General features: G+C 51.3%; 1 protein-coding gene across 6 annotated transcripts in view; it reads left to right on the top strand.

Annotated features, from left to right (window-relative positions):
* The first annotated feature begins 11,471 nt into the window (after positions 1-11,471).
* The window catches only part of GTF2I (general transcription factor IIi), a 78,385-nt gene continuing 74,829 nt past the window's right edge, over positions 11,472-15,027 (top strand). For 2 of the 6 annotated variants that reach the window (XM_074890516.1, XM_074890511.1), the window contains exons 1-2: positions 11,528-11,644; positions 12,367-12,547. The gene's annotated coding sequence lies outside the window, so the exon portion shown is untranslated. Of the gene's footprint in view, positions 11,645-11,963; positions 12,276-12,366; positions 12,548-14,886; positions 14,960-15,027 lie in introns of those variants that run through there. The other 4 variants (XM_074890512.1, XM_074890514.1, XM_074890513.1 and 1 more) reach the window with 4 other exon arrangements.

The following is a 15,027-nucleotide window of genomic DNA, read 5'->3' as shown; positions in this document are numbered from 1 at the left end:
CCTCCACGTGCCCTGGGCCGCTTTGCCCCATATAAGAAGCAACCCAGTAAACTGAGGGATATTATTTGATATCTGTGCAATTTAATTCCATTCCGCTCCTGGAGTCTGGCAGCAGAAGCTAACGGCACTGACCAGTTACTAACCACCGCACATAATTAACTCGTGCTTTGTGTCCGCTGAGAGCCATGTATGGGTGAGATGTGGCAGGTGGTGTAAGAAGCCAACGAGAAGAAACCTCCCAGCTTGTCTGTAGGTAAATGCAGCCCAGCAGGACCCACCAGTGAAGCGAGATGCCCTGGGGCTCGTAGCTTTGGTGTCCTCCCAAGCAGCAACACGCGGCATCCCGGTGGGGTGACCATTGCTGGGCGTCCCTCCAGGCTGCAGGACGGGTCACAGCCCTCTCACAGAGCAAACCTGCCCCCAAAGCACTGGCCGTGGTCTGCTGGAGGGTGGACGGTAGCAGACACAGGATCTAAGTCACTCATGAAGCTTTTCTGAATGCAATGTGCTGCTTTATTTGTGTTATGGGTTTTTGGTCTGCTCGAGTCCTTGTATTTTCAGGCCACGGGAGGGTTTTGATGGTGGGTAGAAGTGTTTCGAGGCAGCTGCAGTTTTATTTCCTGGCTCTGGACTTGCATTTGCTGTGCAAAGTTAGATGCAAATGATCACATGAGATAATAAAAGCCCAAACAAATGTAGGAGATGGCACAAAGGCAGCAGCCGAAAGAAGGGCAAAGATCTGTATCAGTGACCCCAATTAGAAATACAGTTTGACATCTGAGCGGTTGGCATCAAAATCTGAAGTCTTTCATGTGTCTGCCTGATGCTCAAACCTGTGGCATCTCCAATTAGGAAACAAAGAAACATGATTCAGAGGTAAAAATACAATTTTCTCTTCCCAAATGTCTGAAAGGGACTTATTCACAGATCAAACCCCACCGAGTAGGTGTCTCCTAAGAGGGCACACTCATTATATTTTGAATTTTCTTTTTTTTTTGCCGTTAAAATATAAAGGTCTGATGCTGTAGCACCGAAGGCAGCAGCGTGGTTCAGTAATGAGTGGAGATGTTTGAGGCTGCCCCAGGTCTGCTGCTGGTCCGGGCGTCCCACGAAGGCGCCGGTGGTGGGGGGGAGGCTGCTCGCAGGGTGTAGGTCTGGAGCACTGCACCCTGCACGGGGCCCTAATTACTGCTGCTGAAAGGCAGGGGTGAATGCAGGCAGTGGAGTTAAATTAGGGCATAGGAGCTACACTGGGGACTAATGATTTAGTTCAGAAAGCCAAACGCAATTGTAAAGGCTGTAAATGGAGGGGGGGAATGGAAGCCGAGCAAGGAGGCAGCGTAGGGTTGTTTCCCTGCTCTGCCTCTTCCCTCTCCCCCAGCCGGCAGCCCCGGCTCGGGGCCTGGTTAGCAAGATGGGGCAGGGGAAGGCTGGCTGTGCCGCCACGGCATGGGCTGAGCCAAAGCTCTGGGCTCAGGTTTTCTTCCCTAAATTTCCTGATCTATTAATTGTAGCTCCATATGCCCCCAGCCCCGCTCACCAAAGGGCAGCTCGTGCCCTGTCCCGTCTACTCAGCTGGGAAGTTCCGTGGCTGCCCCGCACCTCCAGTATCCCCTGGTTGGGTTTTGAGGCTGCTGGGTTCTGGTAACAGATATATTTTGGGAAGTGAATCGCAGTAATTCCCACAGTAATCTCAGGGTCACAACATCCACTTTTCATTTTCCCTGGCTGAGGTGGGAAACTCCTGCCCTCAGTGCCTGCATTTGCTCATGACCCAGAAGCGCTGACCCTTCCCAATTTGGAAAAATGACAGATATTGCTTTATTACTGTTTTCCCTCAGCTGTAATTCTCGCATCTTCCCTAATCTCAATCCTGCAGTTGCAGGGTATTTTTATACCCAGTTTTTGTGTATAACATGATTATCTGATGAATGGGACCCGCTCCATTACAATTAGATGAGTGAAGATGCAGATCTTAACACTTGAGCCACGTTCCTCATTTATTACTTTTCAAAGACTTTGGGGGGGGGGTGTTGTTTATGTGTTTACAAATCCAATAACAATCCTCATTAAGAGTTGCAAAATATGAAGCCATTTTGATCCCAGGCAGATGGCAGCTAAATGAAGTTTAATTAAAGAATGAGAGCTTTGATTCAAATCATTTTTAAAAAATATAGCGCTCCGAGATGCTAGAGAACAGCATAAACAGCATCTGGGCTTTTATTCAGAAGCCCGAGTGCATTTGCAAGGAAACACTTTGCAAACCCTTTCGGAGCAATCATGGGTTGTGGTCGACGGGCTGGCTGGGTGCGTGCAGAAACCTCCTTCCCCTGATGCCACGGCAAGGCTAGGAAACGAATAATGCAGCCAAGCACGAGGTCTTGCTTCCTTCTTTGGGTGGTTTTTTTATTTTTATTTTTGAAGAGTTCAGATGATGCCAAAGCAAGACTTGATTTGAGATAGAAATCAAGTTCCAGGCTGTTTTCCAGCATCCCACCCCTCCCTGCAGTAACTAGCCCCGTCCAAGCAGCGCACGAAGCAGTACGTCTGGTGTATACGTTACGTGTGGTCCTTTGTAGCCCATGCAGCCTATAGCACATTGCCTGTCAAAGGCTAAAGCCACTGAAATGGAGGCTGAGGTGTCGTGGGAGGCTCCGTCCTGGGGGTGCCAAGGTTTGACTGCCCCAGGAGCTCCTGGGTGGCTCCGGCCAGGACTCAGCACTTTCCTGCAGGTCGCCCGCCAGGTGCCCGCCCGGCCGCAGCGGGGTTTAAAGCTCACTGCGTGCTGGTGCACAGGAGGGTGCAAGGGGGAGGACAGCCCGGAGGATGCTTTTCCATACCAAAATTTTCTGTGGTCCCAGTGAGAAGCGGACACAGATTTCTGTGAGGGCTCTTTCTCCAGCAGAGCCGACACCCAAAGTCTTTCCAGGAGCAGCAGCTACTCAACAGCACAATGACTTTTATTTATTTCATGTGTCTACAAGTTGTGTGACCTTCAGCCATGGCTTTCCTTCCCCCAGCACTGCCAGAGGACCACGCCGTGCTCAAACTACAAGGACATTCGGTGCTTTCCATCTCCCATATAACTTGTATATAACATACAACTTGTGCTTTGCCATTTCTCGGATTATTTTCTCCAGTTCATGGCTCAAACACCGTTCAGTTTAAACTGGAAATCCTATTGATTAGGATTACCTAATACAGAGAAAGAAACCCCACTGATGTGCCTGTGCTGCTGTATGGGAGAACTGGTGGGCAGCGGTAATGCTGGAGGCTCCAGGGTCAATCGGGGGGATGGAGCTGCGGTGCTGTAATTCATGAAGACACTGCCAGTGGAGTATCTAAGTCTTTTGTTTAATGAATGTATTACACAGCTGTCTCAGACTCAGATTAACAGGTCCATGGGGTATAAAGGCAGACTGATGTAGCTGAACTGAACTGGCACGCTCTTATGTGAAGATTAACGTCTTTTCATGAGTGGGGCTTTTTGAGAGGTGATGTTTAAGTGGAATGAATCTCTGGGAGCCATCATTAAAGTTATTTATTAATTTTTTTCCCCAATAAGACTATGAAATGGACACTCCTAGAAGGGACAGACTGAATCCCCAGCAAGACCATTCATCTTGCTAAAATGGCTTCATAGTCCTCATGGCAGGGCTGGGATTTCATCGCTGCCTGCGGGATTTGGAGACACAGGGCTGCGGCACATCCGCTGCCACTGGCAGGCTCAGGGAGGAGACAGCTCGGCTGCTTCTCCCTGTTCTTCTAATGGCAAATGGTGGCAGAGAAGACTGATGGATGTCTCCCCTGGTAGCAGCTGTGTGGTCACAGGAGGGTAACAAGGCTCCTCGTTAACCTGCATGTTAATACCTCTCTGAGAAGGGCCTGGGCAGGAGCTTTTTAAGGGAAAAGGGAGGAGAGGAAGGGTGCTGGGAATGGTTCATTAAGGATCAGGGAGGCATCTGTGTGACTCTGTGCCAAAGGATGCCACAGAAATTTGTGTGGGCTAAAGCTGAGGCTGGAGAAATAACTTGGAAGCAAGATCTGTTGAGGGCCACCAAGCTAGCAAACCACATCGCGTGTGGGAACCTCCCCAAAATAGCTGGGGTCTGGGTGGGTCCTTGGGGGAAGCATTGCTTGTGCTTGTCTTGTTCCCTTATTGGGCCACTGTGCACAACCACAGTAGTGCCCACCTGCACTGCGACTCAGCCCTGCAGCCTGAGCAAGCATGACCTTGCCTATGTGACCCAGGGCTGGCTCTGGGCCAGTGCTCTGGGTGGGGAGGCATGTTTCTTGGAGACCTACTGCTCTTCTTGGTCCCCTGGACATACAGCTCTAAAGGTATGTGCAGATCTGCCCTGCAATTCTGTTCCTGGGGTTTGGAAGAGCCGGGAGGGTCACAGGTGACCTGTGCTGAGGAAAGCAATAAGGACTCCTTTGGTCATGCCCCTTGGCTCTGGTTTGGTGTTGGTCCTGCTGAACCCAAGCCTAGATGTCTGAGCTGGTTTGGACTCCCCAGGCTTGTTCTCTTGGGTCTTACATTGTATGAACACCAAGGAATTGCTTGTGGCACCTGCATGGGGGTGTGCCCAGGTGTAATCCAGCATCACCCACCAGTGAGGTGCTGCTGTGCCCGGGGCATGGCCCATCCTGGGAAAGCCCCTAGAAGTGGCTGCGGTTGAGCGGCCTGTGATGACAATCTCTCCTCCTGTCCCGCTTCAAAGCTTTCTCTGAATCACTTTCCCCATTTCTCTGACTAAATCAACACAAGTCATTTCCAAACAGATGAGGAGAACTATGAAAAGAACCACCACCGCCGCATGTAGCACCATCACTGCTTTGCTACGTGGTGGCACAGGATTACTTCTCTGTTATAAAGGTACTACATTGGCTTGATAGCTTGGAAACCTCCAGCTTTAGGATAGACCCTGGCAGTGCTGTTGTCAGTCTGTGGAGAGCTGACTGCAGGCTCAAGGTCTTATAAAGGATTATAAAATCCTCGAGAAAGAGGTGCATCTGACTTGTCTAGGGGAGCGAGCTTCCTCACAGTTGCTCTACTGATATTAATGGCTCATTTTAAGCTGCTGGTTATATTGCTGATGTCTGCATCAGTAAATCTGTCTTTTGTTGCAACCAGAACAAAAAAAGAGTCTCTTCTTCACACCCAAATGTCAATAGACCTGAGTGCAGAATAACTGGAGGTAAGGATGCAATAGGCTGATTATGTTTAGAAGCACTAATAGACCTGCGGGTGTATAAGTGATAGCGACAGCCAACAGTGTTGAGCCAAAAAAATAAGATGGCCTGGTGTTTGCCTTGGGAAGCCTCTGCGGAGGATGGCACTGATGTGTGAGAGAGCTCCTGCGCGGAGTGCTGACATGCAGAGTGCTCATGGCAGCACTGCCAGGCACCTCCCCAGGAACATCACTGCTCTGGGAAGGACGGTGATGGATCACAGAATCCCAGAATCATTCAGGTTGGAAAAGACCCTTGGGATCATCGAGTCCAACCATCAGCCCTACTCTACAAGTTCTCCCCTACCCCACATCCCCCAACATCTCATCCAAACGACCCTTAAACACATCCAGGGATGGTGACTCCCCCCCTCCCTGGGCAGCCTATTCCACTGTCTGACCACTCTTGCTGTGAAACATTTTTTCCTAATGTATAGTCTGAACCTCCCCTGATGCAGACAAACATGCTCTCCCTTGGTGAGGAATGGTGAATGGTCAGTTTGGACAAAAATTACCCAGCTCTGCAGCTGAGGAAAACTGCATCTAGCTTTGACTTCTCACCACCAAGCTGATCAGGGCAGAGTGCTCCCATGTCCCGGGCTCCCTGCTAGGAACACTGGGCTGCTCCTTGCTGCTCTGTTTTAATCTCCTTCACTGCCACTTTCAGGCAGCTTTTGGCCCCTTGGGAGAAGTTGTGCTGTGCCCTGGGGAGGTGAGTAGATCCAGGCGACAGTCAGGTTTACAGCAGCCCTACTGAAGGGCTCCTAACCCTGGAAGATGATCCCCATCACAGCCAGCCTGCGGCCACCTCCTCGCTGCCACAGTGCCCGGCCACCCCCTGCACGGTTCGTACAGGCAGGAGCCCATAAGGGGAAGGGATGGACAGTGTCTAGGAAGGTCAGACTGGAACCATAACCTGAACACGGGCAATTCCCTAAAATGTTTATTGGTTTTGTTGAAAATTTTTTATTTTTGTATAAAGACATTTTTTACAGTTTAGCTGTCAATTAAATAGTTCTGTAATGTAAAGCATAAATGCTCCCAAACTCTTTTCTTCTAGAAACATAGGTTGAGTAGAAATGTCTGTTGTCTTTTATTGCGAACAAGTAAAGAATCCCTTTTCAGCCTTTGGTGTTGTGGGTATTTGTATCAAATACGTAGGTGCCCAAATTGCTGGTCTGTTTGTCAACGGCTTGATCCGTAATTACACTGGCAAAGATTTCTTAGTGAGGAGCATGAAGAGGGAAGAAAAACCCAAACCAAAACAAAAAACCCTAAAACCCCTCTCTTGGATGATAAAGCATTGCTGGCAAACTCCCAAACTAATTTTGTCTTCATAGCAAAAAAATAATTTAAGTTTATTTGGCAGATTGGCTCAATGTATGAGGCACAAGCGCTGCTGGCTTCTGCGTTACTTGAAGATCTTTGTTATATAGCTGAATTAATTTGCAGCGTGCCTGCACTAGATCTGAACTGTTGGGTTTTGTGTTTGCTCACTTTGTCCCTTCTGCTGCCTGGGACTTCTTGTAGCACCGGCCCAAGCCTGGCGCTGGGCTGGAGCGGGCCCAGGAGCGCGTGGCGGGGTGCTGGCACGGCTCCCACTCTGCCATCTTGTGCACAACCGTCTCGGCTTTCATTTTAAAAATGCTCAGTCCTTGGCTGGTATGGCTGGGAGGAAAATTTTCAGAAGTACAAGCTGATGCAGCAGTGTCTGTACGACCCTGCAAGTGCAGCAACCATTTTGAGATGTGAATAATTACGCAGAGCTGTGTCCCCTTTTAACGTCCCCATTAACTACTGCGCTCATCGAAGCACCTTACTGCACAGATTTTCTGGGTATTTTCAAAGTGGCAACTTTTGTGCTACAAGTAGATGTGTTTAGGGGTCTCCATGACCTATTGCTGGCGCCTGCAATTTTGGAAAGCATGTCAAGTTGGGTTTTTTTAATTCTTGTTCTCTGGAAAAAATGCATATTTACTGTCCCTGTAACCATCTGTTAGAAAAGGTGAATTATTTTTAAATGCTTCCTTCTTCTTCTGAAGAGTTACAGTACGCAAACCATTGCAGAATTCCTGCCTGCTCTATAGACTTCGTATTGTCATTAAAAATGATGTTAATAGAAAGATCTTTAAGATCATCGCTCTGTGAGGACATGGAGGGGAGAGCCAAGACATTCTAGTACATCCTTCCTTGCTAAACTTCCCAGAACATCCTTAATTGAGGGCAGAGGAGTAAATTATAGGAAAAAATGGTGCCTGTGTTTTTACAAGCCAAATCTTTGTACTGCCCATGTGTTCACCAGCCTCGTCACGTGCACCATGTTCAAAGGAAAAATATAGGATGTCCTTATTTACTATTTAACGGAGAAAAAGCTTAGTGACAGTAAACTGCAGAGAAATGTAGACAACTGGAGCAAAGGAAAATTGTTAAAGGAGCATGAAATAAGCTTATCTGGAGCCATGTGCTGGAAAAATGTGGATTGCTATATTCTTGTTCTGGTCCATCATCACTACTGTTCTCTGATGCAAAGAGCACGTTGCTGCTCCTGGGCTGTAGTGGAGCTATTCTGGTTTGAGAGTTGCAATTAAAAGCATAAATTGGAAGGAGGAAAGAGATTCTATTTACATATAAAAGAAATAGTGCGCAGCGAGGAACTATGAACCCCATGCTCTGAGGGTCTGACAGATTTGCACACAGCTTCCAGACACTGCAATCTGACTTCTGCACAAAATATAAAAGACAATATAACTCTGCGTTGTTTTTTCCTGAGAGGTTGGGGCTTCCTCCTTCCTTTCCCTCTGCACTTCCCCTCTATTCAGAGGTTATATATGTGAATCCTGGAACTAAAGCACTTCGAGAAAGAGATGGCAAGACACCAAGTAAAGGCTGGCAAACTGAGGCACATGTCCTGTGCTGGACAAAGATAAGGCAGTACCGGGGGGAAAGAGTTGAGACTGGATCTGAACCCTCCAAGCGTGAAGTTTTTGCAGGGGTTTTGAAGTTTTAATGCCTGGAAAAGCAGGTCTATGGTGATCAGTGTAAGACTGGTTGGTTTCTACTCGCCCTCATCCCTTCACAAATTCTTAAGGACTCAAATAATTTCAACAGGCGTATGCTAAGGTTTTCAGACTCTCAGATGTTAGTTGGCAGTTGTCAAGGATATTTAGATTTACCCATAGAAACTTCAAGGGTGAGTTGACTGAAATCCCCTATGTTACACTTAGCTTGAGGTTAAATTTGTAACTTCTTGCATGTAGTGAAACAAAGCTTTCTGATAAAGACAGCCTAGTTCTTGTGAGTGCTAAAGAGAATAATGTAAGGGGGGGATGAAACAGAATAATTCCCCAAACTAATGAGTAAGTAAAAAATAAATTGTATGTATTGGTCTCAATTTCTTTACAGAAGACGACTATGAGCTTGAAATGGAATTTATCTTTTTTTTTTTTAAAGATGATAAAAATAACTGTGAATTCAACTCCCCTCTTCCAACGTTTTTGGTTTTACAGTCTGGCTCCCTTGTTTAAGAAAATGTTTTGCTTGCCTTGTAGTCATGTGAAAATCTTTTTTCAATCTGGAGTTGAAGCGCAGCTGGTTAACTAGTAGAGGGAAAAGCAAAGCGATACAAAATACTTTAAACCAAGGGATTCAGATTAAAGTCTTTTCTGCCAGAACACCTGACCTTGAATTTTAAACCTAGAAAGAATAGCAAGATTAAGTGGTCAGATGTTATATACAACAGTCATACAGGAGTCTGCTGGTAAAAATTCATGGAGGCTGTGTGTTAAGCTGGATGTCTTTTCTAGAAGGAAGCTGCTTGAATTTCTAGGCTCTGAACTGATGGAGAAATTCTCGTGGTCCGTGGTAATATGTTACAGTTGTTAATTACTCTCGTTACTAAAAACATTATTTCTAGTCTGAGCATTGATTTACAACACTCAGCGAATGTCTCCAAAGGATTTAGAAGCCTTAAGGAACTAATTTTTCAGTTACTCATCTTGTAACCACAATGGGTAAACATTATTCCACATAAAGCATAACTTATCTCTCTGACTTCATTTAACTCCAAAACTTTATTCAGCTCCACAGCTCGTGTGGCTGGCTCAGGTGGTAGAGAGGGATACAGAAGAGTGGGAAGAATCTTGTCGCAGAGAAATACCAAATTTCCACTCTTCCAAGGACCCATGTGGTAGTAAATGAGCCAAGGCAGCAATGATCTTACCAGCGGGAAGCAGCTGCCACTTATGACTCCTAAAACAAATCGTGATGTGATGCTGTGTAACCAAAAGGCATCTTCTCTGCAACCAGGACCAGTTCATACCTGCAGGATAAGGGTTTGGATGCAGCCTCTGAATTATATCCTGGCAATGAGCTTCCAGTTCTGACGCAGGTAAAACTTCTCCTGTCTTCCAGGAGGATTTGCTGGAGTAACTTTTGGACAGGGTGTACTTAGGACATCTAAATCTGTGTGACGTGGCCAGCACGGGCTGCGTGTGCAGTAGGGTACAGCTGGAAGATGACAGCATGCAGTTATCATGGAGTGATGCCTTCCACTAAAAATGCCATCTAAAGGGCAAAGGGAGCTGACACCGATTTAGAAAATAGTTGTGGCTGCTTAGAAAGATTTGGTGTCCCTTGTGCTCAAGTCCTTCAACAGAGGTTATGCCTTTCCCTGCACAGGATCTGCAAGAAGGAACCACCCAAGTGCTGCAGGGCATAATCGTCTGTTTAGGTTAAGCTGGTGATGAAAGTGGGTGGTGGCTTTTTTTGTCCTCTGGGTTTTCCGGAGTGCTTTGGGGTGGTTTTTCTTGGTTTGGGTTTTGTTGGTTGTTTTGGGGTTTTTTTTGCTAGGTCATTGCATTGTCTCCTTTCCCACAATGTAAATGATGAGAACAGTTACCTCCGAGGAACCACCGAAAGCCACAACATCTTGAATCTTGACTGTTTGCTGGTGGGACGCGGGTCAGCCTCCACAGATGGGCGTGTTTTGCACAGCGTCTATAGGCTCAACAGCCATGGTATGGGAGCGGCCAAAGTGCCTCCTGCAGGGTCCCCTCCCAGCACTCATCTTCTGAGTTTTATTCCCCAGTTTGATTTATCGCTGTTCATTGCGACTGGGAGGAAGCTGAGTGCTTTCAACTCAGCACGCTTCCGTTTCCTTCGCAAATGAGATTTACGTGCAATCGTAGGGTTTGGTGGTTACTCTTGACCAACTCTAAACACTGTTAATGTTTCAAAAATACCAGTAACAGTTTTATACACATCATAACAGCCCTATAAACACTGTAATTTTTGTAAATATCATCATTTTATTCATAGTTTGATTGTAAAACTAGCTATTTTTAAGTTTGATTTGGAACAAATTTTGAAATGCAATGTTTCCCTTTGAACGGAAAACTTTCTACCCACGTTTACCACATTGAACCTAAATTCAAAGGAAAAGAATAGTGACACCAGCTGAGACATCCGCCTGGTTATACCCAGGAGAAGAGATCTCATCGACGGCATCCGTTATGCCGCGCACCTTGGTGAAAGGTTAGGTCCTAGGTTATTAATCGTAACTTGCGGCAGCGGGGGAATTACTTTGCTATTCTTTATTGAACCAAAAGCTGGCTTTGTTGGCAGGAGCCGTTACACCGGGCCGATTCTTGCGGAAGGGGAAGGCAGGTGGCGAGGCTGCGAGCCCGGGCCGGGGGGGGCACAGCTTGCCGCGCACCGCAGCCGCCCGGCGCGGGGTGGGCGCAGCCGCTGCCGCCGCCCTGCGGAGCCGTTCCGGGGGCCCGGCGCTGCCGCTCGTCCGACGGGCCCTCGGCCATGCAAGGGCGCGCTGGCACGGCGAGGCCCCGCCGGGCCAGGCCGCAGGGAAGGAAGGCGGAGCGGAGGGAGAGGAGCGGCCCGGCGGGGCGGGGCGGGGCGGCGGCCGCCGTCATCTTCCGCCCAGGGCCCCGCGCCCGGCCAGCGCCGCTCCGGCCCGGCTCCCCCGCTCGGCGCAGGGCTCCGGCCGCCCCTTCCCGCGCGGGGCACGGCGGGAGCCGCAGTCCGCCGCCCTCCCCCGGGCCCGGCCCGGCCCGGCCCGGCCGCCGCCGCCCGACTACAGCTCCCGGCGGCCCCCGCGAGGGACGCGCCTGCGCGACCGGGGCTCAGCGAACAAAAAAAAAAAAAAAAAACCAAACCTGCCCCCTCCCCTCCCCCGGAGCGGCGCTGGGCTCAGCCCGAGACCGTCGGGGGGGAACACGGGGCCGTGCGGCGGCCGGGCCCATCGCCGCGCCCGGTGCGTCGGCAGCCGCCGAGAGGCCGCGGGGAAGCCGCCCCTCCCGCCAGCGGCCCCGTCGGCCCCGGCCCTTCTCCCGCAGCCCGGCGGCGCATCCTCGCCTCCCGCCAGCAGGACCGGCGCCGTCCGCGCCCGGCGGCGGGTGAGTGGGAGGGCGGGACGGGGCCTCGCCGGGACGAGGCGGGGCGGGGGCCGGGGCCGTGACCCCGCGGATCCCTGAGGGGAGACATCCCCGAGCGCGGGGGGGCGTTGGCGGGGGGGGGGGGCGCGTCCCCCGGGCCGCAGGGGCAGCTCCTGCCGCCGCTCGGGGCACTGGGGGGGCCCGGCGGGGACACCCCGGGAAGGTGGGGGGGGGGGATGGCGCCCCCTCCTCAGCGCCGCACGCGGGGGGCGAGGGGCGGGGCTCCGCGCCCTTCACCGCCCCCTACCCCGGGACCCCGGCCGCGGAGGGGAGGGGGCGCGGCCACCGCGCTGCCGTCTCCCATTGGCTGGCGGGGCGGCGCGCACGTGCCGGAGGCCCGCGCGTGGCGGCGGTGATTGGTCGCGGGCGGGAAGGGGCGGGGCGGGGTATGCAAAGGAGCCGCGGGGAGGGTCCGGCGAGGGGCGGCCTGTGCCGTGGCGGAGCCTGCCCGGCCCGGGGGCGCGGTGAGTCCTGCTCCAGCGGGGCCGGAACCCTCAGCCGCGGGGCAGCGCGCACCGAGCGCGAGGGCAGCGCCGTCCGGAGCTGTGTAGGCCAGTGCCCCAGCACGGGGGGAAGCGCGCAGACAGCTCAGGTAAGGCGTGCGTGCAGTTACCTAGATTTTATTTTTTTTTCCTTAAATTCTAGAAGCGTTTAGATTTTTTTTTTTTTTTTCTATATACCAGGTGACTTAACTGCGAACTCAGTCAGGCGCTTCAGTTTCACCCCGCGGGTGGCAACTCTGCAGTAGTCAGCTGTGAGGGGGAGCGGATTGCCTGGGGAAGGGCGTTCGGGCGGGAGGGCCCCGCAGAGAGACCCGGGGTGCGCCTCTGCACAGGGCTTGCTCGAGGCAGGGATTCGGCAAAGGTGGGTCTGTGTGCAGCAACAGATGGTTACAGAAGTCTGTCGACCTGATGTTTAAGGGAGGTTAACATCGCACACCTGTCCCAGTGTGTAACCTTACCTGCCTCTCTTGCATTCGTGGGGTGGGCTGACCCTGGCTGGACACGAGGTGCCCACCAAGGTGCTTTATCACTCCCCTCCTCAGCTGGACAGGGGAGGGAAAATATAACGAAAGGCTCGTGGGTCGAGATAAGGACGGGAAGAGATCACTCACCAGTTGCCATCACGGGCAAAACAGACTCACTTTAGGGAAAACAGTTTAATTTATTATCCAGCAAATCAGAGTAGGATAATGGGAGTTAAAACTAGATCTTAAAAACACCTTCCCTCACTCCTCCCTTCTTCCCAGGCTCAGCTTTGCTCCCGATTTCTCTACTTCCTGCCCCTCAGTTGCAGTCAGTTCATCACCCATTGTCTCTGCTGCTCCTTCCTCCGCAGGGGGAGGTCTCCTCACACTCTCCCTGCTCCAGTGTGGGGTCCCTCTCACAGGAGGCAGCCCTCCACAAACTTCTCCAATGTTGAGTCCTTCCCACGGGCTGCAGCTCTTCCCGAACTGCTCCAGCGTGGGTCCCTGCCGCAGGGTGCAGTCCCTCAGGCACAAACTGCTCCAGCGTGGGTCCCCCGTGGGGTCACCAGTCCCGCCAGCGAACCTGCCCCAGCGTGGGCTCCTCTCTCCACGGGGCCACGGGTCCTGCCAGGAGCCTGCTCCAGTGTGGGCTTCACCCGGGGTCACAGCCTTCTTAGGGCAACCCCCTGCTCTGGCGTGGGGTCCTCCCCGGGCTGCAGGTGGGTGTCTGCACCCCCCGTGGAGCTCCCTGGGCGCAGGGCGCAGCTGCCTCGCCATGGGCTGCAGGGGAATCTCTGCTCCGGTGCCTGGAGCAGCTCCTCTTTCTCTGACCTTGGTGTCTGCAGAGTCGTTTCTCTCACAATCTCACTCCTCTCTGCAGCTGAAGTTGCCGTTGCACAGGTGTTTTTTCCCCTTAAATATGTTATCCCAGAGGTGCTACCACTGTCACTGATGGGCTCGGCCTTGGCGAGCAGTGGGTCCATCTTGGTGCCGGCTGGTGCTGGCTCTGTCAGACATGGGGGAGCTTTGAGCAGCTTCTCACAGAAACCACCCCTGTAGCTCCCCCACTAACAAATCCTTGCCACACAAATCCAGTACAATTGACAATAATGTTTTTAATCGTAACAGTGTTTTGGGTGTCACCTGTTGTGTTTCCAGTTCTTTATTTGCAGGCTGCTTTTGCCAAAGGTTTGGTGTGTAAGTTGCCTGAGAGAAACATCTGCATGGTGACTGTTTAATGAGTGCAACCATCCACTTCTAAGCTAATTGTGTAGCTGGGTTGTTGTCAGTATGTACAAATCTTTGTGTTAATATCTCGCAATAAGGAGCAACTTTTAGACTGTGCTTTTAAATATACCTAATATTTGTTTCTGCTTGTGTAACTTTAACTCTGCAATTAAAATAACAAACCCCTATAAAACATATTTTAAAAAAACAAACAAAAAGGCTTGTAAATCCATTAGTGTGCTGGGTTTGTGTGGCAGGGTTTTTGGTAGAAGGTGAAGGGCTACAGGGGTGGCCCCCTGTGAGAAGCTGCTGGAAGCTCCCCCGGCTCCAACTCAGCCCTGTCTCTGGCTGAGGGTGAGCCAATTGATAGCATATTTAAGAAGGGGAACCTGGGAGCAGGGGGGATTTTGAGGATGAGTTATGATAAGGTCACCTCTGCAAACACCGAGGTCAGTGGAAGGAAGGAGGAGAGGTGTGCCGGGGCAGAGAGCCCCCCTGTATCCCGTGGTGGGACGGTAGGGCCACCCCTCTGCACCCATGGGGGTCACGGGAGGAGCAGAGATCTGCCTGGGGAAGGACCCCCAGGACTCTGTGGGAAGAAGCAGCCCCCGCTGTTGAGGTGCAGCATGTGGAGGTGACCCACACTGGAGCATCTCGAGAAGAATGCATCGCGTGGGGAGGACTCATGGCCGAGAGAGTTTGTGGGCGGCTGTCTCACGTGAGAGGGGGAAGGATGCAGCAGAGTGCTGCACCCCCTGCCCCTGTGGGAGCAGGTAGAGATATCAGGAACAAAACTGAGCCAGGAAGAAGGAAGGGGTGGGGGAAAGGTGTTTATAAGATATGGTAACGCTTCTCACTGTCCCATTCTGTCTGTTAAGTGTCGTTATCATCAGTGTTTTGAATTTAAAGTGACTCCTTTTTCTTCCCTAACGAGCCTGTCTTTTGCATGTGACTCCTCCCTGTCCCATCCCCATTCCTGACCCTATTGATCCATTTTTCTCCTTCCCAGCCCTGGGTGGCAAGAGGTGAGTGAAGAGCTGTCTGGTGCTCAGTTGCCCTCTGGGCTCAAACCACACAATCAGGTAAATGAGATGGCGTAAAAGTTTGTCACCTTAATGGCCTGGTAAGAGGCTACTGGCAGCCCTTTGTC

Source organism: Strix uralensis, chromosome 20 (assembly GCF_047716275.1).
Source record: "Strix uralensis isolate ZFMK-TIS-50842 chromosome 20, bStrUra1, whole genome shotgun sequence".
Classification (NCBI taxonomy): domain Eukaryota; kingdom Metazoa; phylum Chordata; class Aves; order Strigiformes; family Strigidae; genus Strix; species Strix uralensis.
Note: the sequence above shows the minus strand (reverse complement) of the source record. Positions and strands in the feature narration are given on the sequence as shown.